Here is a 25101-nt window from a genome sequence, read left to right as displayed (position 1 = left end):
TAGAGGGGCTCTGCTCAGGCTTGGGCACCCTCTCACATAAAACCCAGCCCCCTGCCTTCAGGATTCATAAGGCCTGCCATAGGGGTGACTGATAGGTTTATATGTGCAGTGATAGGGTGAGACATAGTAAACGTATATCTCAGTAAGGGGTGCTTGCACCACCTTACTCAGGCTGCTTTAGTTAGTAGACCTGTGGGGTCATTTTGGAGGGCTTCCCAGGAGTGGCATAATACATGCTGCAGCCCCTGGTAGGCCTCTGGGGTACCTATGCCCTGGGTACATAGTGCACCACATACTAGGGACTTACAAGCGCACCCCAGAGTCCAATCTGTGGTGTACCTAAGGTACATGGAGTCAATTTAGAGAGGAAGCAGCTAGGCCGGGGTCCTGAATAGGAGGACTCCAGCCAGACTAAAGTAAAAAAACAGTGAAACATCAGCAAAAAGTGCGGGTAACCATAAGAAGCAGATCCTACTCTCCTACAGACCGTTTTTGCGGAAACCTAGTGATGCCACTTCTTGTACAGGCAGATGTTGGCAAATCCAATGATTTCACTTTTTTGTGCAGTTAGATGATGGGGAATGCAGTGATGTCACTTCATGTGCAGATGGCTGAAATAAGGTCCTCTTGCTTGGCTTCTTTTTTAAAGACAGTTTTGGTGGGAAACCAGTGATGCCACTTTCTGCGTAGATGGATGAAGGAAAACCCAGTAATTTCCATTCCTGTGCATGTGGACAATGGGAAATGCAGTGATACCAATTCCCGCGGAGTTGACTCATGGAAAATGAAGTCCTCTGACTTGCCTTCTTCTTTTAAAGATCGATTTGGTGGGAAAACAGAGCTGTCGCCTCCTTTGAGGACCGATTATGGAAAATCCAGTGATGTCACTTCCTGTGCAGGTGGGCGATTGGAAATGCAGTGATGTCACTTCCTGTGCAAATGGATGATTCCTTGAGATGGATGACAGCCCACCCCAAATAATATTGTAGTTTCTTACAGGATGCTGCCACGTTGGTCTGAAAATCTTGTCTACAACTTTTTCGCCACCTAACTTCGACTTCAGCATAAACAATACCCAAGTCGTTTTGTGGAAATGTTTCATGATTTGAAAATCATCTGCGATCCTCTCCTGCTTGTGGGAACAACATTCCAAGATCTCAAGAAACTTTTCTCAGTGAACCAAACTCCACCTCATCTTGAGCTTGTCTACCTGCAACCTGTGATAATCTGGAGCTCTTCCTAAAATGAAGTACCTCAGTAAACCAGGGATATTAGATAACCCTATGTGTCTTCTCTCTTTCATGCATATTAACATAATTTCGAAATTCTCATGTTTGGTACTTCATTTATTTTCTGTTAAAAAAAATTGATTTTGGAAGTTTTGTTCTTTTTTGTGTAAAAGTAAGTGGTGTTCCAACACAGATGACAGAGTGGTTTGATGAGTTGCAGATAGCTGTGTGGGTGTTACGAAGTGAATGAGCAGTTTATGGGTCTCTCTGTGCGAATAGAATGGTTAAATATGACATACGCAATCAAAGTTTAAATCTTCACATTGTTGCAACGGACTGGTGCATGGTGCATGTGGCTAGGAAAGAAGCCCTTATAGTCGCATCTAATTGCTCATTATATCTCATTTATGTTATGTTATGTTATGTTATGTTATGTTATGTTATGTTATGTTATGTTAGGGCAGCTTATATAGCGCATGGCTACCCCAGCAACAGGGCGTCCCAGCGCTTGCAGACAAGCCAGATACACAGCAGCCGAGCCAAGTGTGGGAAAAACTACAGAAAGCTGGGCCTAAGGAGTGTTAAATAGCCAGGTCTTAATTTTTTTTCTGAAAGACAGATGATTCGTAATAGCGCGAACTTCAAGCGGGATTGTATTCCACAATTTAGGCGCCAAGTATCTAAAAGATCGGCCTCCTGCTCTGCTCCTCTGAATCATAGGAATGTGGGCTAGAAACAGATCTGCAGAACGGAGAGCCCGAGTGGGAACGTATAAAGAGTTTAGATTTTTCAGAATTTTAGGGCCCGAGGAGTGGAAAATTTTATGGATAAGGCAAAGTGCCTTAAATTGGATGCGCTGCTTTACCGGCAACCAGTGCAGATGGTGGAGGATAGAAGAGATATGACAGTTTTTTGGTAGACCAAACAGACTGCGTGCGGCCGCATTCTGAGCTCTTTGAAGTCTGTAAATCGTAGACTGAGTAGAGCCTAGCATGAGGACGTTGCAGTAGTCAATGTTTGACAACACCATGGCCTGAATGATCATCTGACGGACTGGGGGTTCGAAAAAACCCAGAATGGGTCTCAGAGACCGAAGACGGCCATAGCACATGCCTGCCACCTTTTTGGCGTGGGAGTCAAGGTCTAGTCGGTTGTCGACCATGATACCCAAGTTTTTGACCTCCTTCTTAGGAGTGGGTGCAGGTCCCAATGCAGATGGCCACCACTGATCGTCCCATTTTTGAGTCTCCTTCCCAACCAGTAGTACCTCAGTCTTAGATGAGTTAAGTTGGAGACGGTTTTCAGTCATCCAGTCTGCAATGGCCGATAGATCTTCTTGAAATTTAATTTTGTTGGCGTTGGTATCACTGGAGAAGGAGAAGATAAACTGAGTGTCGTCCGCATACGATGTTAATTTGATGTTACCAGCTCTAGCCAGTGCGGCTAGAGGGCAGACGTACACATTAAATAGCGTGGGGCTGAGAGCAGACCCCTGGGGGATGCCACAGCACAGCGGAAACCTTCCTGATTTATGCGGTGGAGCATGGACCTGGAAAGAGCGGTCAGTCAGAAATGAGACGAACCAATCTAGGGCTCCATCTCGGACTCCGATCTCCCATAGTCTTCTTAGGAGGATCTCATGGGAGACCGTGTCGAATGCTGCACTCAGGTCCAACAGGACCAGTGCCGCTGTACCACCTTGGTCCTGTACCTCCCTTAATTGTTCTGTGACGGCCAATAAGGCCGATTCGGTACTATGATTTGTCCGAAAACCATTTTGGGAGTCATCTAAAATTCCATTGACCTCTAAATAGTTGATCAGAATGGAATTTACATGAGATTCCGCTATCTTGGATAAATAGGGTAGCAAGGATATTGGCCGGAAATTTTCCGGCTTGGCGGGATCCAAGGTGGGTTTTTTTAATAGAGGGACGACCTTAGCATGCTTCCAGGATCTAGGTATTATGCTATGATTACTTACCGGTAATCCCCATTACTCTTAGTCCTACTCGTCCTCGACCCAGTCATCACTAATGAGGTATTCCACAAGACAGGAAACAAAACAGGAAACGCTTTTTAGGCTCCACCCACCCTCCCGTCAGGGGCTATAAGAACCCAGCCAACCAAAAGCACATCCTGACATACCAAGCAACAAAGGCCTGGACAGGGAGGGCGGGCGGGAAGTATGACTGGGTCGAGGACGAGTAGGACTAAGAGTAATGGGGATTACCGGTAAGTAATCATAGCATTACCTCTACGTCCCTCGTCCTCGACCCAGTCATCACTAATGAGGCATACCAAAGCACCCCCAACAACAGGCCTTTGGCAAACCACACAGAAAACAGAGACCGAACACAAAGAGGCGTGCAGTAAAATACAGTTTAATGAAAAAAAAACACAGAATCAGGGAGGCGGAACAACCTCCACAGCACGCAACACACCACTACCGAAATTGGTCCGGTCAGACAGAGCACAATTCAAGCGATAGTGCCTCACAAAAGTAGACTCAGAGGCCCAAGTCCCAGCCCGACAGATTTCATCAAGGGAAACCCCACGAAAAGCAGCCCAGGAAGCAGAAACACCCCTAGTGGAACGGGCCTGAACACCAGAAGGGCAAGGCAAACCAGATCCCTGATAAGCCAAAGAAATAACAGACTTGATCCAGCGACCAAGAGTAAGCCGAGACGCAGCTTTACCCTGACCAGCCAAACCAAAAGTCACAAAAAGGGAGTCCGAGGAACGGAACCCCGCAGACCTTGCAACATAAAGGGACAAAGCACGCCGCACATCCAAAGAGTGAAGCAACAACTCAGCAGGGGAAGAAGGAGAAGGACAGAAAGAAGGAAGAATCAACTCCTGAGAGCAATGAAACCTAGAACGAATCTTGGGAACAAAACCAGGATCCAAAGAAAGGACCACCGCGTCATCCAAGAAACGCAAAAAGGGAGGAGAACAACGCAAAGCAGTGAGTTCACCCAACCGCCTGGCAGAAGTCACAGCAACCAAAAACGCCACTTTAAAAGAGAGAAACTTAAGGTCCACCGACTCCAATGGCTCAAAAGGAGCAGACTGCAGAGCACCCAAGACCAAAGAGAGATCCCAAGGAGAAACCGGAGAGCGAGAAGAAGGAGATGACAGAGAGAAACTCCGGAACAAACGGGAAACCAACAAACCATCCGCAGGAGGAAGAGAAGCCGGATCCCGGAAAGCCCGAAGAGCAGCCCACTGGCCCCTCAGAGTAGACAAGGCATATTTCTTCTGAAAACCATCCAAGAAAAACTGCAGAACGGAAGCGATAGGACAAGAGACAGGAGAGAGACCAAGCCCCGCACACCAAGAGGAGAAAGAAGCCCAATGTTTAGAGTAGGAGGACAAAGTGGAACCCCTACGAGACCCTTGCATCACAGTGATGAGGTGATCAGGCAAACCCCGGACCCCAAGCGACAGCCGTTCAACCTCCAAACCGCCAAGGTGAGAGGGACCAGGAGGGAAGGGGAGGGGGACCTCAGGGGAGACGGATAACGTGGCAGAATCCAAGGAGGGCCCACCGCCAGGCTCAACAACAAAGGGAACCAGGACCTCCGCGGCCAGTGAGGTAAGACCGCTACCACCTGGGCACCCAACCTCTGGACCTTCAGCAAGAAGGCAGGAATCAGGGGGAAGGGGGGGAAGGCATACAGCAACCAAGGGGGCCACTGAAGAGACAACGCCTCCACCCCCCAAGCACCCAACTCCGGGGCCCGAGAACAAAACAGGGGGAGTTGAGCATTCGCCCGGGAGGCAAACAAGTCCAGCAGGGGAGTCCCGAACCTCCGACAGATCAACCGGAACACCCTGGGGGAGAGACACAGGGAGAGGGAAGATGGAAACCTGCGACTCAAGGCGTCCGCCACCACATTGTCCACCCCCCGGATATGCTGAGTCGAGAGAGCCAGAAGATGACGCTCCGCCCAACCTGCAATCGCACAAGCTACCAAATTCAAGGAAGGGCTGCGAGTACTGCCCTGGTGGTTGATGTAAGCCACAGTCACGGTGTTGTCCGACCTCACCAGGACATTGCACCCCAGCAGACGGGAATGGAAGAAACGAAGAGCCCTGGCCACAGCAGACAGTTCCCTCCAATTGGACGAGCGACGGGACTCCATCCGGAGCCAGCGAGCCTGAACAGACCACTGTCCCAACGTGGCCCCCCAACCGGCCGCACTGGCATCCGTCGTCAACACCAAAGGGGGCGGCAGGTGAATCCACATCCCCTTCGAGAGATTCGCGGAATCCAGCCACCACTGGAGATCCGACACCACCCCCAAGGACACAGGCACAGACAGAGCATAGTCCTGAACTGGAAACGGCACCCAACGCTGAACATGCCACAGCAGAGGCCGCAGATGAACCCTGGCCCAGGGCACCGTGAAGACAGTAGCGGCCATATGACCCTGAACCTCGAGCCACTGAAGAAGGGGGGCCGCAGCCTGGGACAACAAGATCCGCAACAGGGACTGAAGACGCCGAATCCGAGAATCCGGCAGGAACACCTTGCCCAGGACGGAGTCGAAGATGGCCCCAATGAAAGTCCGTCGAGTGGCAGGAAGAAGCTGGCACTTTGGAAAGTTCACCAGAAAACCATGACTTTCTAGCGTAAGGATGGTCAATGAAAGGTGCTGAGACATGACCCCTGGGGAGGGAGCCTGGAGCAGCCAATCGTCCAGGTAGGGGAACACAGACACCCCCCGGAGGTGAAGAAGGGCCACCAAAGGAGCAACCACCTTGGTGAACACTCGGGGAGCGGACCGGAGACCAAACGGAAGGACACAGAACTGCCAATGATGACCCTCCAGGCAGAAACGCAGGAACATCTGATCCTCCCGGGCCACCGGCACATGAAGGTAGGCGTCCTGGAGATCCAGAGTAGTAAACACCCATCCGGCCTGAATCAGCGGGACCACTCGCTGCAAGGTCTCCATCTTGAACGGGATCTTCTTCACAAATAGGTTCAGACTCCGGAGATTGATGACAAGCCGGAACCCCCCCGTGACCTTCGGCACCAGGAAAACAATCGAATAGGTCCCCAGACCCCACTCCAACCTGGGAACGGGAACAATAGCGTTCTTGAAAAACAGGGCCTGAACACCGTCCCTCAAGGATTGGCGACGGGAGTGGCACAAGGGAGTCGGAGTCCGCACTACACCCGAGGGAGGCGGAGGGGACAGAAACTCGATCCGATACCCCCGGTCCAGGACATCCAGCACCCACTGATCCGAGGTCGACAGACGCCAGGCTGGAAGGAACAACCTCAATCTCCCACCAACCACGGGCGTCACTCCAGTGGGATCCATGAACGGAGGGGCATAGTCAGGAACGCTGCGGCCCAGGACCAGCATCACGAGGAGGCTACTTCTGGAACTTCCGAGGGAAACCACGACCGGCTCCACGAGAACCTTTAAAGGAGGATTGCTGAAACCGGGAAGGTTGACGAAAAGACTTGGCCTGCGAAGAGGAAAAATCTTTACGGGAAGGTTGCCTCCGGAAGGAAAAGGAATGTTTACGTTCTTTAAACACTTTATGCAGTTTGTCTTCCAAGGCATCCCCAAAGAGACGAGGGCCAGTAAAAGGTAAACGTAAGGCCATGGACCTCTGGGCGGCATCAGTATTCCAACCCTTCAACAGCAGATTCCTACGGGCAGCGATAGAGGAACCACAAGACAGAGCAGAGGCACGCACAGAATCAAAAGCAATATCCGAAAGGAATTCAGCCTGACGCTCCATAGATTCCAGCAAATCAGGACAGCAGCCACCCTCCTGCATAGTTGAAAACAAAGTCTTAAAGTCAGTCAGGAGCGATTGAGCCACATAAGCACCGTAGATACCGGAACGTATGGCAAGGTGAGAACCAGCATAGGATTTACGCAAAGCAGAGTCAATCTTCTTATCCACCCCATCGCGAAGAATGTTATCATCAGCCATGGAAGGACGGCCAACCAAACTAGCGACAATGGAGTCCACCTGCACAGACTCAGGAAAAGAATCCTCCATGCCCTGCAACGGGTAAAGCTTCGACATGAAGCGCGGCAACATAATATGATCAGGGTCTTTCCACTCATTCAATAGCACATCCATCACAAACGGGTGAATAGGAAGTGAAGTCGCAACAGGTTTCCGAAACTGCGGTAGAACAGCATCCGACGAAGTACTGGCCACAGCGTCCTCAGGAAACCCCATGTTCTCACGAACATGAGAAAGCAGGTCCGGCAACAACTCCCTGGAGACATACTTCCCCTTAAGATCCACCGCACTCAAAGAAGCATCATCAGAGGACCCAGAAGATGAAATGTCAGAATAAATGGCCACACCCCCACCAGAACGACCGGCAGCTGAGTGTTTGGAGGATTGAATGTCAGACAAAGTCTTCAGTATCAGAAGTTTCAACTGGTCCTCATCCAACCTGGGACGCTTCACCGCAGGCGCAGGATCCTCACTATCCGGAGGAGAAGAAGAAGAGGACACAGGAGACACATGCCTCCGCTTTCTATGATGTTTCCCCATCATAAACAGCAGCAAACCAGGAGCAGTAACCGAAGGTAAGACCAACACGGAAGTATAGAAATTGAGAAAGGACCAACCCCATCCTTTTGAAGAAAACGACCAAGACAAACCCCGCCCCCCCAGCAGAACCGAAAGAGAGGTAAAGGGGGCGTGGCTAGCACAGGAGAACAGAAAACAACGCTGAGTTCGGCCGCCGAAGGCAGAACAAGCCAGCAACTCAACCGGGAGCCCACCCGTCGTCACCAACATCGTGAAAGAAACGGGAACACGGACCCAGGAACAGCGAGCGCCCGGACCCCAACCTGGGCGCTCCAATGAAAAACAAGCCCGGAAGACCACCGAGCGCCCGGACCCCATCCCGGGCGCTCGAAACAAAAAGGCGGGCCCAGAAAGCACGAGCGTCCGGACCCCATCCCGGGCGCTCGTAATAGAAGCGGGCGCAAGATTAAAAGAGCGCCCGGACCCCATCCCGGGCGCTCGCAACCAAAAGCAGGCAGAACAGAACACGAGCGCCCGGAGCCAACCCGGGCGCCCAACAGAAGCCGGTTTTGGACACACACGAGCGCCCGGAACCCAACCCGGGCGCCCGAGACTGAAAGCGGCCAAAGAGACACGAGCGCCCGGACCCCAACCCGGGCGCTCAAAACAGAAGGCGGGCCCAAGGCAACAAAGGACCCGCCCTGGACAACAAACCTGGTGTCAAATCCGGCGCAGCAGGAGCAGGAACCAGAGGAAGCCAACACAGCCCAGCAGGATCAGCAACCAGGAACCTGAAGAGTCCAGGAAGCCCAGCAGCCCGACTCAAGAAGTCCCACGGAGGTCCAGCAGCGCCCCCAAAGCCCAGCAGAGGAGGAGACCACAGGACAACAGCAACTTGTAGCAGGTAAGTGCCCGGCACCTACCCCAGCGTCCCCGTCAGGTCCACTGACAGGAAACAAAACAGGATGTGCTTTTGGTTGGCTGGGTTCTTATAGCCCCTGACGGGAGGGTGGGTGGAGCCTAAAAAGCGTTTCCTGTTTTGTTTCCTGTCTTGTGGAATACCTCATTAGTGATGACTGGGTCGAGGACGAGGGACGTAGAGGTAATAGTAGATTTAACAGTATGTGTGACCTTTTTCTATTTACCAACATAAAATGCTTGATGCTAGTGTTAAGCAGTGACATCAGCCCACATGACGACGCAGCCCACGTTCCTTGTGTTATCAAAGGACAAAGCGTCCACCCTGGCTTTTGCCCATGGAAAACAGGGGATAAGGCCTCTGTCGCGTACGGCTGCCATGCCAACAAACCCCACTTTGCATAGGATTATGATGAACTATATTTAAATTGAATTTTTGATTATTTTTATGTGTTTATATTTCCTAATGAAATAATTTGATGAAAATGGACACCAGTGAAATCTAGACATAAATAAATTCCGAGAAAAGTTGAGATGAAGAACAAAACGCACACCCTTCAAACTAAGCACAAGGGTAATCTCCATGGCCCAGCACATACCTAACACACATAAAACTAAAATAAATAGCAGACCAGAATTGTTACTGACAGCTATACTCGGCTGAAGGGTACTTCCCACAGAGGCCTCTGTGGCACACTAACACCTCTTCTGCTGCGCGCTAAATATGTTTGCTGCTGGTAGGTCCGCCAGGCTCTCCCTTGTTAACTGTAATGAGACTATGTCTTCATAATTCACTAGAGGGTGGTCTCTGTTATCAGGGTGTGATTGTGTGCTCTTGTTGATTTATTGTACTAGACAGTTTATATATCTTACCAGACAAAGGACGCAGATATTCTTTACTTTGTTCTACAGCCCGTATTAAAAAAAAAAAATCTTTGCAGAGTGGTGCCCGGACTTTTTTTTGTGAAATACGTGTCTTCACTCATCTTTCTGCCGCATTTCACTCGCGGAATCCCTTCCTGGAAGGGAAATCTCTGGAAAGCTAGGCATGCTGCCAACACTCTAAATACCCACTGCAAAGATCCGTCAAAATCACCCCACATCAAAAAGATGGAGTAGCCCATTTAAAACCAAGGCAGCCCATTGTGAAAATAAGTCACTTGCGATAATGCCCGGTCATTGTGGAATTTGGCAAAAACAACAGTGGGTGTTTTTTTCAATACATAGACGTCCCATTGTAGTAACACTGCATTATTTACGGGTCTTCGGTTGATTACCCGTTGCTTTAACCTGCATCCAGGGTCAGTCTAGCACTCTGCAGTCTGTTAGTTGTGAATGGGGACGGGTGAGGCGTGCATGTGCGTTTCCTGATGTACTGTGAATCTCTGCTAGAAACTTCCAAACGTAATTCATTTTTTAGACAAGGGTGTGGCGATGTGGGGGGTGGCGGACAGAAGCAGCAGCTTATAGTTCGAAGTTCGCGCTGCCTGCTAAACTGCGAGGTATTCATTTACATGCGGAGCAGGGATTCCATCCGTTTGGCTGAGCATATTCCACTTCCTGCAGGAATAATAGAACACTCCCCCTCTCCCCTCCAGCCAGCCCCTCCGCTGCTCCTCTTCTAGCTGCAGCATCTCAGCAGGAGCAGATGTTTCCCAATCAAATTAATGTTGACCATACCCTCTGTCATCCGTGGATGAACCTTTTGGTCGGATTGCGTTCATTTATTGCGGAAACAGAGAATCCTTTGCTTAAAAAAACACACACTTGCAAGTCACGTTCAACACCCCCATCCTCTAACAAACCTAATCCTCAGATGCAAATTGCTTGCATACAAGTCAGTACATAGAACCGGAAACTTGGAAAACATCAGGGATATGCCCTTTTACATTTGCACCTCGGTAGTCCTGCCATGTAATAGACAGCACTCTGCAGCCAACCATCCTTGAGCGCTCGTGCACGGTACGTCTGGTTCTGTGCTTCTATTGGCTGATCTCTGGGGAGTGGTGGGTGTTCAGTTATTAATGACCGCTGAGCAGGCAGCAGCATGTCAGTGTGACAGCTGATCAGGTGAACAATGCACCAATGACCAGTAGAACCACCACAACGACACAACGAATCCTGAAAGCCGCCAGATTTGCGTCCGCCCGCACTGGATTCGGATTGCGAGCTCAACAGCCGGGAAGGAACTCACTGGGAAACGCGAGGGGACGGAGAGGAGGAAGCGCGCAGCGCCCCTCGAGCTGCAGGATTTGTGTGTTCAAGGCGGGCTCGAATCGCATGAACGCCGTGGTGTGGTTACACGCGCCCTGCTTGGTTACAGTCGTTCGGAGGATTACAAGTGCTGTAGCTGCAAGTCCTATAGTACTCATGTATTTCGCAGGTAAGTTCTTATTTCGCTGTGTGTCGCAGATACGGGCATTTCCAGGTCCATCAATTTACGTTGCATGCTTTTATTCTGGACTGTACCGAGCTAGTCGAGCCATGATATTCTCTCAGATGAATGTGCATGTCCACGACTGTAATGTGGGCGCATTTGCCAGTTTGTAAACACATGAAAGGATGGGGATTTGGGAGGATCTGATATTCTGCGCCTTTTCCAGTGCGGTGTGAAATTATTCGCATGGATTCAGTTTGGTAACCAATGGAACAGTATGCAGGTTTTTTTAAGGATGAATGCAGGCAACATGCTATGTATGGCAGGCTATAAACCACAGACCACGCAGACTGAGCATATCTCAAACAGTTATTGAATTTCTGCCAGGCTACATCTTGGATTGTGGTAAATGACTTCCCTTAAAAAGCATCCCCCTTAGCAGTCAGGAGGGGCGGTGCGAGTATCTGCGGGCTAATGCAGCTGAAATTGACACATGGCAGGAAAGAAAAGAAGACATTGACCAGAAGATTTTTAATTTTCTACGGTAATTAACGAGATCTCAACAGGATATCTGCAAAGTGTGTCTTTTCCTCCTTCAAGGGTTGCTTTTTCAGCCAGACACAATATTTCGTTCATTTGTGATGGCCACCGTGACTGAACACTGTTCAGCAGCTGAGAGAAAAGCCTTGTTTTCAAATGTCAGATACTCTCTCTGCCCGATAAGCTCTTAAGGAAATTAAGCAGCTTTCCTGTCAGAACCCGTGGCGAAAAGAGGGGACTATTTTTCTAAAGCCCTCTATAATTATTTGAAGCGCGCGTCGTGGCAATTGCGCTGCGTTCCTCCTCTCAACTATGTGACTTGTATTTTAAACAGATACACATTACAGACAAGCCTCGCGCCGCATGATAGAAATACGTGTAATAAAAATGAATCCGTGAACGTCGTCTAATGCCATTAAGTGGTTCTGGTGACATGATAATCAACTGTGAGACCAACGGTTGAGTGGTTTGTAAATATGGCCAGGGCCCCAAGATGGCACGATTGTACTGTAATGTTACCCGTAATGTATTTTATACTACATGGTTTTTTAAACGGGGAATTGGGCATGTGAAGCAGTACCACAGAATACAGGGGTACATTGCTGTGTTTGTTATTGATTTCTAGGCTTCCTATTGGTTAAAATCACAGGGGTGAAATTATCCTCAAGAACTATGTGAAATATGGAAAATAATGAGCATGATATTATAGTGGAAAGGGGTTTCGAAAGGAGTGCCCTCGGTGCAAGGATGATACAAACATGGCATATCATTGCAATCTAGATCAAAAGTATCTGTTGATAGATAGAGCTTCGTGCCTTTGCACGATCTGGAGGTGCACTTGCTGTTGATGTTGTTGTCTCGTTGGATCTTAAATGCACTGCAGCTTCACGTGCAGTCTACCTGCTGGAGACTCACAGCCTTTCCTCCTTTTTCATAATTTCAAGTTTTCTGGGATGGGCTCATGTTTATTTGATATTTTTCATTTGTTTAGGGGCCTGCAATCCAGTTAAACTAATTGGATGGATTGACAATTGTGCTTAACAGCACACTGACGATAAGTGGAGACACGTTGAAAGTACAACCAGCATCACCTGGTGGCTAAGGCCGAGAGTATGAGGTGTGAGGTAGCTCAAGTATACAGTAGATAGGCTGCATCCTAAGCCCAGCTCGTGCCTTTTTTTGGTAAGACATTTAAAGCAAATGAATGCCAGGATGCCTGTACACTTCTTCTCCAGCTGTATGTGCCAGTCTGAAAGTGGCACTTCAAAGGATGTCGGTAGAAGAAATGGGAGGAGGCAGACTGCTGGACCCCCTACAAACTCCAACGCCCACGGAGAGGCTCATGGAGCGGCACTCAGTTAACCACTAGCATGGATGATGTAAACTATTCATACATTAGAGTCTGATGAAAAGTATGAAAGCACGACTTGCCAGTGATCAAAGCCAACTGGCCAGTGTATCGAATTCGTTGTGGCAGGTTCCCTCAACGGTCTCAGGCACATGATGTCCCTTATACTTGGCTCCAAGGTTCAGTGGGATAGCCATCCAGAACATTCTTACGGCAGCAGAAGCATTTCGAGCGCGTTGTTATTCATTCTAATGTGGTTTATGGGTCCAGTTGGAACCCTATTACAGGAAGCCTCGTGATGTGACAGTAGGTGGGCGCGAGGACCTTCATTTAGGGAAGTGCACTGCTCTGTGCAGTTTGTAATGATGTTTACATGCTCTTTGATCAAGTGCATGTCTCTGGGCCCCAAAGCCAGTCTTTTAGCCACTTGCAGCATAGCTCTCCCTTCTCTGCATAATGCTACTTTTCACATGTACTCTAACAGCTGCTGTGTAGCTGTTTGCTTCCTCTAAACAACGTTGGTGTAGGTGACTTTCCGAAATGTATTTATTTATGATATGTTGTCTCTTCCAGATACTGAGCTATGAAATCTAAAGGTGAGCAAAGGGAGCGAGCCAATTGGTTCACAGCAACCAGTAAAAAGTGGGAGTAGACGGCCACTGACTTAACCCAATTTCAAGACACTAAGAAATCATCTGATTAGTAATCCTAATGATTTATTTTTATTTATAATAAAAATGTATAATCTAGTTATTTGAAAGCTGTACAAACTATCTTCAGTTATTCAAACACTTTAGTAAATATTGTACTGTAAAACAACGGATGTAGAAATACATTGCTTTCTGGGACCCCAGGGTCCCTGACTTGCAGTCACTTGCAGTAATATTTCGGCATCTTTATTTCACCCAGGGGACTTTCCATTGGGCCATGCTGAGATATGCATCTTACTTGCTCGTTCTCCGGGCATAAGTAAGCAGCATAATACATTGCATCCCCGACACACGGGCACAAACGGCCTGCACCTTTCACAATCCATGTTTACTATTGTTGTATTGCAATAACCACACTGGGCGTGGCTGCCAAGGTAACTAACATCTGGGAAGAAAGAAACACGCATGGGCAGCTTAAGTGCACCACAGTGTTTTTGTATTAGGAACACTTTCTGCAACGCTTTTTTGATAAATCAAATGCCGTTTTCAAATTTACCAAAACCGCTTTTCTTAGGTGAACGGAAGAACATAACGTGCCAGAGTTGAACCATGTATCTCAGAGGGGCCGGACGTATATCCGGATATGGAAAGCAGCAGCGTTGACAGATGTCACTATAAAGGTTGTTAAGTGCAGTAGTGGTAGGGAGGAATCGATATGACCCTGTAAGTCTGTCGTGAAAGAGGAAATGCAGACCGTGCGGCCTATTAGCATATCTGAGAAGGTGCATCCGGCTGGCAGCTATTGGTGTAATCCATCTGTAAGGTAGAAATCGCATTCCCTCATGTTGTTATTGGAAGTGGAAAATTAGATTGTTTATGCTTTTCTGAAATGTTCCTTTGTGTTGATTGTAATGGTTGCCTTTGTGAGCATTCTGGAGATCTTATATCTACCAAACGAGCATTTTAAAGATTAAATACAGAGAAAGGCTACAGGCTGTGAGACATCCTAGGCAGCCTGTGTTTACATTCAGTGGACTCTTTGTGAAACGGGTTACTGGGTACGAGGTACTTATACAAGCTCAGAACTATTTGTGACATTATGCACGGAGGCAGCAGTCACCTAGCAACCATGTATTATCAAACTGCCTACTCCGTCGTTGCCTCGTTTTTGTCACTTTTTTAGTAATTGTGTGACGTGGTCGAAATGACTAATATGCAACAATGCTTCGCTGTTGCAGTGAGGGCTCCCTGTCAGGTGCTGCCGCCAGTCCTGAATCCCCACTGAGAGGGCGCGTGGGATGTGTGTTTCATTCGCACATATTGATTCAAATGTACCGTTTGCAGAACCATTTTGAAAATGGCATCGTGACTTCACACACTGATTCAGATTCGAAAAGCGTGCCTGATGGCTGCGTCGGTGGTGTGCACGAGAGGCAGGGGTACTAACGCTTTCACTCCATTTTTGAAATCATTTCACTAATACGTCTTGAAAATACATGCTAAGAAAATAGCAGTTAGCTCAAAGGCCACTTTTTAATATATATATATATATATATATATATATATATATATATATATATAATATATATGTATATACATATATACACACACACACACACATATATATATCATCTGAGTGCCCGAAAAGCGTCATACGGCTTTTGGAAAAATAAATAGTTTCAGCCACTAAGTTTGGGTCCGTGACTCTCTTTCCAAGGAAGAAGGAAGCATGAGGGAGTCTTTTTGTTGCTCTATATATACATATATATATAATTAATTAATTAATTGCTAATTTCTAGTGGATGCATTTGCGACCTGGCTGTTTGTTCCGGTAAGACTGTCTCTGGTATGTTTTCTGCCGCATGTACTTGGTGTTTTGCCTCTGCAACAAGGCAGCCATTCCAGGAAATGATGACACAATTGGAATAACGAGATGCAACGTGTGTGTCTTCAGGGATAAAAAGGAAAACTAGGTGTTCTGGATGAAATGATTTTGTCTCTTTAGAGATGAACTGTATGAAGAAAGACATTTCTGGCCTTAAGGGCAGTTTCCTTTCATGGCACGGGTTTTCGTTTTGTTTTTTACCCACCTGCAGTGAAGACACCATTGACGATTTTTAATTGATGCCAAAAGCTGTGGTTGAGTCTTAGGTTTGCTCTTGTGGTCTTTTAAACAACATAGACATTAAAGAAGCAGTATCAAGTAGTGCTACTTCTGCAATGGAAAATGCAGTAAGGTTGTGAACTGATGTTTCAGGTAGGGATGTTCACACACAACTGGGCCAGTCACACCAAGTTTTTGTAAGTATTTCTTACCGGAAAAATATCACTGTCGCGCTAATTCCAATCTTGTGGAGTTTCTGCAGCAAGGCACTTTGTGCATCGCCTGAAAACCAGTAAGAGACAGCCAGGAAGTGAGGTTTTATGTATTTTGTAAAATGCAAAGGTGAACTGGCTTGTAACGTCCGATGAGCTACAGGCTCAGGACCACTGAGCCTTCTGTAGACTTCTTGTGGAAAGTGAGATAGCTCCAGGTAGGCCAAAGACCCCTGTCTGATCTTCAGGAGGACGTTAGCGCGCTACGTGTTGAAATTGTTTTGTGGCTCACAGGAAGAGGATAATTATCTAAGGATGAGAGAAAATGTACCAGTTCCCTGAAATTTTAGAGCAAACTATGAAAATTATAACAGTGGTAAACCTCTCATACACCCAGGCTGTAACAGCCTTAGGTATGATGCTCTGAAGTTATTGCCCATTTGGCATACTTGTGCTCTGAATGAATTCTTTTGTGGAATTGGCTGTTCAATTATAAGTTGACCTCGGAAAAAGAAGATTTATTGATTCCTATCCACAAAAACTGGTACTCATGATGGGTTGAAAAAAAAATGGTGCGTGAGCGGTTAAATTATTCAAGGCCAACGCAAACTACTATGGTCCACATCGCTAATAAATGGACCAGCCATATACAATTCAAACTAGTTGGCACCTTCATTTGGTCATCCACTTACACCTGTGGTTATTTGGTAACCAGACTGAACCTGGGATAGCCTACATTTTTCTCTGTCCCCAGTCATCGGGTTAATCTTCATTGGTTTCCATTGAAAAGCTGTCTGGGGTTTAAATGTCTGCTTTTTGTGTTACAAGGCCCTTTTTCTTGAGCGCCCATTGTTTTTGTATCACACATTTCAACACCAAATCCCAGTTAGGACTCTGAGATGTCATAATAAGGCCCAGTCCTTAATCTCCTCTGCCAGGTGCTCCCGTATAGGTGGCCACTCCTTTTAGTGGTCCCTTCTAAATTGTGAACGCTATCCCTCGTCATATGCAGTCTACTACTAATCATTTAGCAGTTAGAAAATAACTAACACCCTGTTTGTTTGCCAGATACTGTCCTCGCTCTTGTAGTGTTTATTTGTTACTCACACTCATGGTGAGGTGCATCTTCTTGTATTGGTTCAAGTAATCAATCTAAATTCAAATCTGTCGTGGATCTCCTCTAATGGGAACAGTCCAGCCTGAACTGCTAGGTCGTGTTTTTTCCGAAAAGGAACACATGCCGTCCCCAGAACAGTTGTGGCATTGTTGAGGACAGAGCTTCCAACTCACACAGTGCCACTGTATGTCACACAATATCTGAGCAGGTTTCCAGCGAATTGTTTTGAGGTTCAGCTCAACTGATGTCCATTATGAGGTGTAAAACCTTCCCAGGACATTGGCAGCAGCCTCAAAACTTTTTTCTATTTGAAAAGCTTTATTGAAGATTTTGTTAACATGTAAAGACATCAGCAGAGAACAGGAAATATGTTCAAAAATAGTATAGAACATTAACAATGCTAATATCCATTTCAAAGAAACAAAAGCTTTTTATGGGATTTTTTAAGGAGTAAGGAAAGGAAAAAGAAGGGGAAAGATAGAAAGGACGGAAGAGGGAGGGAAACAGTAACCTTGCAAAATATAAACACTAAAAATGACTACGGCTTATAATCAAATAATATAAATGAGCACTAAAAATATTCAGCATAAACAATAAACTGTAAACTGTAAAACATAACAAGAAGAAGAGAGTTATAGTTCTTCAAGGAGGTTTAAAATTTTCTGAATTGATATGTGTAGATTTCTTCAAAGCCAATCGGTCAAGATATGTAGTAAGGGGTAACCAGAAAAGATCAACGTTACGTATTGGTTTGCAGGAGGAGGCAAAGGCGACATCGAGCCTGTGAAAGTGACATAAGGTGTTCCACCAACGTTGTATGGAAATCTTTGTAAGGGATTTCCAATTAGAAGATATCTGTTGGAATGCAAGAGCAAGCATGAGATCGAAAAGACCATCTGAGTGTGCAGGGAGAGCTAAAGAATGACAAAGACTACCCAGAAAGGGAAGAGTGATTGAGTAAGGAACAGAGAGCGCAAAAATGCGGGAAAGGTATAGCCAGATTTTTACCCAGAAAGCAGAGACAACAGGACAGAAAAAGAATAAGTGAAGAAGATCAGCATTAGGAGCGCCACAAGTCCAGCATTTAGAGTCAGAAGAAGGAATAAAGCGAGACAAGGAAAGAGGAGAAAGATAAAGTCTATGATATAAATAGAATATAGATTGAGTAAGAGAGGCAGAATGTGAACTTTTTAAGGATCTGGACCAAAGTTTATCCCAGAGAGCAACAGGCCAGGTACAGTCAAAATCCGCTTCCCAGGAAAGCTCCAATTTAGATTTAACACGATCCGGATTAGGGGAGGAGAAAAATCTATAAATAAGAGAAGCTTTAGGGATAATAGTGAGAATTTTAACAAGAGGAGGTGGAGGCACTAATGATGATGAAGAGGGAAGAGAATAATAACGGGCAAGAATTATTGCCATGAGAATAATACATTTCTGCAAAAAAGATCGGGGGCAGTGAAATAAAAGCTGAAATTGGGGAAAAGAGCAAGGTAATAATCCATTGAAGAGTTGTTTAACCCACATAACACCCTTTATTCTCCAAGAGTTCCAGAAGATAGTTCTATTATTGAAAAGGATAAGTGAATTGTACCAAATGGGGGGATTTAGAAAGGATTCACAAGTAATGGTAGTAGGGTGAACCAAGGGCCTTAAAAGAGAAGAGGTATGTTTGAACAGAGGAAATGAAGTGTAGGGAGTCTTGGCAGAGAAGCGTACTACTTCACCAAAAGAAAAGGGTAATAACAATGTTTGTTCAATAAGAAGCCAAAGAGGGGTAAATGGGGAAGGATCTGAAGAAATCCATCTCGAAGCCTGGCGAAGAGAAAATGATTTATGATAGAGACGGAGATCTGGGAAGTTAACTCCACCATTAGGTTTGGACTTACGAAGAGCTGCAAGAGAAATTCTAGGTTTCTTTTTTTTCCAGAGAAATTTTGAAAGGGATGAATCAATACGTTTAAAGTAGAGTGCAGGAACATGAACTGGTAACATTGAGAAAATATAAATTAGAATAGGGGCTATTATCATTTTAATTGAGTCCAATCGATCCCACCAGGAAAGAAAAAGAGGATTCCAGGCGGAGAACAATTGTTCAATTCTGGATAAAACTGCGGACATATTTAATTTAATTGACGAAGAAATAGAATTAGAGAACCAAATACCTAGATATTTAATCTTTGAACTATTCCAGGCAAAGCCAGTAGAGGAGAAAAGATGAGGAAGACAGGTTCTGGTAAGAGGAAGGATCTCAGTTTTATCTGAATTAATCTTATATCCTGAGACCAGAGAGACTGAGTCAAATTCAGATAATAAAGGGGGAACAGATACTTCTGGATCAGAAATAAACAAAAGAATGTCATCTGCATATGCAGACACTTTCAATTGGCTGCTACCATAATGAAAACCAGAAATGGATTTGTTGTTACGAATAGAGGACAAAAAGGGTTCAAGTGCCAGGACAAAAAGAAGTGGAGATAAAGGACAACCCTGACGAACGCCCCGCCGAAGAGTAAAAGACGCGGAGAGTTGACCATTCACAAACACCGAAGCCTTGGGCGTAGAGTATAACAGAGAGATAAGGGATATGAATTTGGGGCCAAAATCATGCCAACGTAAAGAAGCAAACAAGAAGGACCAATCCACCCTGTCAAAAGCCTTCTCTGCATCAACGGAGATAGCGGCCAAAGGGATCGAAAGAGATGGGGCTTTATTCAAAACATTAAGAAAAAGGCGAGAGTTGTCAGAGGTAAGCCTACCTTTAACAAAGCCACGTTGCTCCTTACCAATAAGATGGGGCATAAGGGGATCTAAGTGCAACGCAAGCATTTAGCAAATAACTTATAGTCCACATTAACTAAAGAAATCGGTCGGTAATTTTTACAAAATTGGGGGTCACAACCCTCTTTCGGAATAAGACAAATGGTAGCATCCTGAAAAGTACCCTCTGCTTTGCCAGATGAATAAAATGACTTAAAAAGCGTTAAAAGTTTGGGTAATAAAAGATCAGAAAAATATAAATAAAATTCAACAGGGAAACCATCAGGACCGGGTGTTTTGCCCTTAGTGAGGGATGTCAAAGCCGAGGAAAGTTCATGTAATGAAAGTTCTAGTTCAAGAACTGGAAAATTGAGGTGAGAGTTAGGAGGTTTAGGAAGTTTCTCAAAATAGTTCTGAACAAGGGAAGGAGTAGGGGGAGATTCTGGGGTATAGAGTTGTTTATAAAACAATTGAAATTGATCAAGTATTTCTTTATCTTTATGTAGAAGAGTATTATCAGAAGAATAAACAGATTCTATAAGAGTACGTTCTTTAAGGGATTTCAGATAGTTAGCTAAGATTTTCCCTGACTTATTGCGACCTCCATAATAATGAGCACTACTACGAAGGAGAACTGAAGATGCATTATCAGTAGTAAATTTATTAAATTGCAATTTTGCTCGCAAGAGATCTGGTGACATAGCCTTATCTGAAGAAGTATAGAATTTATGCTCCAAAGATTTTATTTGCGTTAGGGAGGTTTTCTGCTTCTGAAGATATTGTTTCTTTTTCTTAGAGACAAAATCAATAATGAATCCTTTGGCAGTAGCCTTAAAGGAGTCCCAGAGGATGTGAGGAGGGGTATTAGGGTCACAGTTAAATAAAAAGAAATCCTTAGCAAAGGAACGAAAAGAGGAAGAGAAATTTGGATCAGTGAGAAGTGCGCAATTGAAACGCCAACGGGATGACTTGGGTCACGGTGGAAGTAAGTCAAGGTCTGTTACAATAGGGGCATGGTCCGAGATCACTATAGGTTCAATAGAAGAGGACAGTAAGTTTTGAGACAAAGATTGGGATAGAAAAATGTAATCCAGTCGGAAGAAGTATGAGGAGGAGAGAAAAAGGAGTAATCCAAAGTGTCAGGATGCGAAAGTCGCCAAGAGTCAGTAAGACGGGATTGCAAGATGGTGTCAAGAAATTGTTTATGAGTTTTGTGAGGTATGAAACGAACCGTGGATTTACGATCAAGGAATGGATCAACAATCTGGTTACAGTCTCCACCTAAAATAAATAAGTCATCCTTATATTGAATACATTTCTTTGTGATTAAAGGCCAAAAAGAGCAATCAGGTTGTGTAGGACCATAGACATTAAAAACAGTTAAAGGTATAGAGTTAATGAGCAACTTAGTTAGTATCCATCGACCATCAGTATCATTTTCTTGTGAGAAAACATTACATTTTCATTTCTTATGACATAAAATGGCAACTCCATTCTTTTTGTTGGTGGAAGGTGGAAAAAGGACTGTACCCGCCCAATTCCGTTTTAATTTAAGGGATTCAATTTCAGTAAGGTGGGTCTCTTGCAAGAGAACTATATCAGGATTATAGGAAGCTAAATGGGAAAGAACTCTCTGCCGTTTAATGGGGTTAATAAAACCTTTTACATTCCAGGAAACAACTTTGAATTTACATGTAGCATAAAATTAATAGAAACAAAAAGTACAAGAATGCATATATATATAATATACCCGATAAATGAGAGAAAGAGAAGGAAAAAATGAATGTAACAAAGAACAGAAAAGAAAAAGCAAGGATGAGGTAAAGAAGCCTTAATAGAAAAAGAGATTAAATTATTTGTAAATGGAGGAAAAGAGAATAAAAGTAGAAAGGGAATATAGAAAACAAACTGAAAGAGTACGAAGAGGAAGAGAGAAACACTGCATATAAAGAAAAAAAGAAGATAGACATAAACAGAGGAAAAGGGAGTAGAACTATCTGACAAAAAGGAAAACGAGGTAAAGGAAGGGAGGAAAAGGAGAAAAGAAACGCAAGAAAAGACAGTACATATCCAAAAAGGATGACTGAGAATAACATACCTGAGGGGGACACAAAAAGGACGGAGGGGTAATGGAGACACTCAACAAGACAAGCCTCCCAGGATTGGGAGTCCAACCGCATTAGGACGAGGGACGTAGGAAGGGATTCATATGGAACGAAGAAATAGAGACCAACTGATCTATATGAATGAACAAAAGAAACGGTTAATATCAGGAAAAAGACATAAGGGAATAGATAACAGCCACCATAGAACACAGGGAATTAAGAACCTTGAAAAGTTAAAACATCTAAGAAAAGCTTAATAAACATAAAAAGGTAAAACATGAGCAAAACATCAACCGCATATAGCAGGTAAATGAGGAATAAACACCAGAAATCCTGTAAAGAAAAAGAGGTTAATGATCAGCCATTAGGAGAAATAAAAGTATCCATGCGACTATTAGTTTGGATATGAATAAAATTCTTAAGCTCTGCAGGGTCTTGAAAAGTTCATGTTCGATTTTGGTGCGTGACTTTGAAGATACAAGGATGGAACAAACCGAATCTAACACCTAGAGTTCGCAAGGGGGTGCGGAGGTTAAAGAATTCCTTTCTTCTGGAAGCAGTAGCGTTGGAGACATCTTGGGATAGAAAGACATTCTGACCCAACCAGGAAACTTGGCGTTAAGATCTAGCTGCAGTAATAACTGAAAGAAGGTCCGTAAATTTCAAGAAAAGGATAATGACACCACGTGGCTTAGTTGAGGCAGATGAACGAGGACCAAGCCTGTGAGCTTTTTGGATGCTGAGAGAAGTAGTTGCTGGCATGTCCAGGAGTTTCGGAAGGAAGGAAGTAAAGAATGTTACAGGATCGTCCCCTTCCAAAGATTCCGGTAATCCGTATATACGCAAATTATTCCTCCTGTTTCTGTTTTCTAAGTCCTCTGTATGTTGTTGGAGAGCGAGAACCTTCTTTTCCAAAGAGGAAATGCGATGCGAATGAACAGATAACTCTGAAATTTGTTGCTTGACTGACGTCACTCTGTTATCCATGGCAGACCACTTCTCTTCAAGGAATTGCATCTTGCTATTGGTTTCTTCTACAAATGGGCGCAAGGCGCGAATTTCCTCTAAAATCAATTCCATAGAAATAGGAGACGATGGTTTATCAGGAGACGGAGGATCCTGCTTTAAGCGTTTAGAAAGCAAGGCAGGTGGAGAAGATTTGTTTGAGATGGAATGTGTCGGGGACAAAGCGATTAGAAGCGACACCCGCCATTTGGGTTGTGTGGGGTGGTGAGACTGACACCAAAAACGATAAGGACGTTGCTGAAGAAGTACTCTTGGCAGGGACAAAAACAAATTTCGGGATGCGCAGTTTGCTCATAAGTTCAAAACTTCAGGGCATGGAATGCGCAAAGCAATTATAATAAGGATTGGTAGTGCAGCAGAGTTCTAAGAGGTGCAAAGGAGTTAATTCATAGACAATTGATTTTCAGCATGAGGAAGCAAAATGTTCCGTGAAGGCCAGTAGAGTGTAAGACAAAATCAATGATGATGGTGCATCCAGTAACAGGCATGAAATGATCCCCAACACATATTAAAAGCTTCCACAGCGAGAGCAAAATGTGCGCATAGTAATGAAAATGATGCAGTTCGCAGAGCCAACAAAGAAGTAAATAGAGAGTTATCCAAAAAGGAATGTGAGGCAAATCGTGTTCAAAATGGCAGACATCTTGAGGAGAAAAACATTAGAGGGAAGCCATGAAACCTGGCGTCATGAATAAAGGAAATGACTGTTTAAATTGTATGGCACATCAATTCAAATACATTCGCTGAGAGATTGGGCAGAAACAAGCAGCCAGGAACCAGTACACACGGAGCATTCCTCGAGGGCGCCGAGTTTCAAAACGCGGGTGTGTATAAACAAAATGGCGGCCGTTGCGAGGCAGACGATGTAGCGAGTGATTAAGGCTTTCATCAAGGCAGGTGTAAAGTGCTGAAGGTCTCACCAAATGCTCCCATGATTCCGGTGCACGATGCAGCAATTATTTTGTCGAAAGGTTGAAGAAAAATGCACCGGCTGGACCAGGAAACGTCCCGATGCGAAGGAGCAGCCCCTCTAGGCGGCCATCTTGCACGGTGCCTAAGCCACGCCCCAGCCTCAAAACTTTTGTTTTGGTGTTAGCAGGGTGGAGAATGGAGTGGGCAAGGAGGTAAAAGGGGCACTTGTAGGTAGTGAATTTAGTGCCTCAGCCCTAAGACCTGCTTCCTTCGAGGCCCCGCAACCAGGCTATTGTATTGCTGTTCGCCTTCCTACAGTGTGCATATTGAATCCACCCTTCCATCAGAACAGCATGGCAGCCATGTCATTTATTTGCAGAATCAGCATGCATTACATATTTATTATATTGATTCCATCTTTACCAAAAGCTCTTAGTTATAGAGGCTAATGTGCACGTGCCTGGCTGCCTAAGCCAGGGTTCGCCGGGCTGAGGATCTCATAGCCCTGTAGGTAGTGACCTCATCGGCTCGACAAAGCCCTGTGAGGTCGTTCCCCTCCTAACAAGAGAGAGCGTCACCAATAGAGTTTCCTAATGTTTAAACCCTTAAGTGACCCATGGCTGACTGTCCATTTATGATGCCTCACATCACCCTTTCCGAACTTGTCACAAAGTGGAGTGGGATCACCATGTATCACTGAACCCACTTTTCTTTTTTTTTGCAGAGTGTATATAGCGTGAACTTGACCCGAAATGGGTATCAGAGCGCTTTACATAGCACCAGTTACGTTACATTAGGACACACATACATTTTTGTTAGGCACAGGGAGATTAAGTGATTTGCCCAGAATCACAGGATGTTCAGCGTCATTGCCAAAACTCGAACCCAGTTCCCCAGGTCTGAGATCGAGCGCCCCAGCCCTGTAACAAGTTAGGAAAGGTCCTCCTCGAATTGGCTGACCCATTTACAAGGTTTATCATGAGAGGAGGTGGCAGGATCTTGTGTTTCTTCTTTCCTGGAATCCACCAGCTCCTTCCAGCTCCTTCCAGAGCCTTTTTGCTTCTCCCTCCCTCTCTCTGCTAGTCCTGCCATCACCTAGCTGCCTGGTAAATGCTTTATTGAATGTTTAGGTGAGTGTGAGTATGTATGTATGTGTATTTGGACCTGTGTGCTGTGAATTGGTGTGTGCAAGTTCATGTGTGTATGTGCTTGTGAATTTTGGATGTATGTATGCACTTGTGAAATGGATGGGTGTGAGCGCATGTGCTTTTGAATTAGTGGGTG

At 45.3% G+C, this 25101-nt stretch overlaps 1 protein-coding gene across 3 annotated transcripts in view; it reads left to right on the top strand.

The window, feature by feature from the left end:
• Positions 1-10615: 10615 nt before the first annotated feature.
• LRRN3 (leucine rich repeat neuronal 3) overlaps positions 10616-25101 on the top strand; it is a 325597-nt gene continuing 311111 nt past the window's right edge. For all 3 annotated transcript variants that reach the window (XM_085653193.1, XM_085653191.1, XM_085653192.1), the window contains exon 1: positions 10616-11049. The gene's annotated coding sequence lies outside the window, so the exon portion shown is untranslated. The remainder of the gene's footprint in view (positions 11050-25101) is intronic.

The sequence above is a fragment of the Triturus cristatus genome, chromosome 4_1, assembly GCF_964204655.1.
Source record: "Triturus cristatus chromosome 4_1, aTriCri1.1, whole genome shotgun sequence".
Taxonomy (NCBI): domain Eukaryota; kingdom Metazoa; phylum Chordata; class Amphibia; order Caudata; family Salamandridae; genus Triturus; species Triturus cristatus.
The sequence above is the reverse complement of the archived record's forward strand: the minus strand, read 5'-3'. Positions and strand labels throughout refer to the sequence as shown.